This window comes from Octopus bimaculoides, chromosome 24 (assembly GCF_001194135.2).
Source record: "Octopus bimaculoides isolate UCB-OBI-ISO-001 chromosome 24, ASM119413v2, whole genome shotgun sequence".
In the NCBI taxonomy this organism is placed as follows: Eukaryota; Metazoa; Mollusca; class Cephalopoda; order Octopoda; family Octopodidae; genus Octopus; species Octopus bimaculoides.
Window position 1 is genome coordinate 20497272 of NC_069004.1, and position 1679 is coordinate 20498950.

Here is a 1679-nt window from a genome sequence, read left to right on the forward strand (position 1 = left end):
TCATACATACTGGCATACCGCATTTGATGACGAACTTTCTCACAAAAAATGTCTCAAAAATCACCCAAGGCTTCTGTACATATCGGTAAAAGAAAACTTACGACAGATTTCCGGGATGGAAACTAAAATATTTCTGGAATAATTTTGCATCAAAAATGCAAGTGTTACTAAACGATGATAGTTTTTACACTCTTACTAGCGTTTTGGAGAGAGTAACTTGGTTTCAGCGGTGTCCGCCTTTCAATAAACTTATTGTAGATAATCTAGGAGACTAGAGATTATATTATAGATGATCGGGAATCTTTCACTAGAATATTGTCATTTAATTCAAAGGCTGTAACAAGTGGAAATATAGTTCCATCGCAATGTATATTTGCCAAATCTGTTGCAAATATTCCCAAACCGCTATGAATGATATACTTTGAAGATATAACATTTCCCGTTTCGCTCTCATTGAAAGGTTTTTTTTTTTTTTTTTGCTGTGAATCATCTCCAATTTGTTGTCTCCTCTTGATATAAAAAAATTACAGGTACAGTAAATTGCAGGGCTATGTTATTTCAATTAATTACTTTCCTTCAAAATATCATCTCATTCAATAAAGCCCTCTGAATTACTTCGCTTTGAAATATCATTATCAACTGTAGCAGTTACGTAATTTTAAATTATAGTTTAATTTTCGTGTAGATTACCCGCGAGTGGATTAACCAGAATCATGTCTATAACTCAGCTCCATCTGAAGATTTTTGATGTTATATTCAATTATTAATTTATTATTTATTTATTTATTTATTTATTTAGTGATCTTTTACTGCTGGCATTCGTCACCCGAACAAAATTTACACCTTATAGAAACTGAATAAGCGCGTCGAAGCTATCCGCCAAATAAAATGTTGTTCTCTGTCTGCTCACTGGCATTGCAGTGTCCTCAGTTTTGCTATGAGAACCAACAAAATGTTGCTTGTGAAATCTCGTCTTCATGTATTAACAACATTGCTAGTACAAAAGGAAGGATGATCGAAACTTCATTGTATCGCTATGTAGCAGTTAAATGTGTATCATGTGTATAGATGCGAGAGGAATGCGGCTGCCTTTGAAGTAAACAAATGAATGAATCGATTCATAGTTAAAATAATTTATTCACTGGACGTAATTCATCGTTGGTACACACAATTCTTCATTACGTGCATATGTTGACAACTGCTACGAGTTGCTAGAAATAGAAACAGGGTACATCTGTGAAACTGATATGTCAGAAATGAATATGTGTGTGTGTATGCGTAGTTTATCTGAGACATTAGTCTACAGCGGAACTTCGAACATTTCTCTGTCTCTGCGGTCTGCCAAAACCTATCGTGTCGTAGACCTTTCTCGTTTGCCTGCTAAGCCTTTCTTCTATCTGCTCAACAATTTGATTTCCATTATAGCCAATAAATCAATATAGCGTATTTTGGTTATCGCATTTACAGTCTTAAGTGTATATTATTATTACGGAATTCTCCCTGCCATAAATTAAGTAAACAAAGAAATAAAAAATTTCATTAGGTTTCTATTCATATCTACTATGGAAATATTTCTCCGAGAAAAAAATAAATATAGATATGTTCATTTAAAAAATACTTTTTTTATATCAATTAAATAAAAGAGTTGTAATTGTTTATCTATAACTATAGTATAGCTC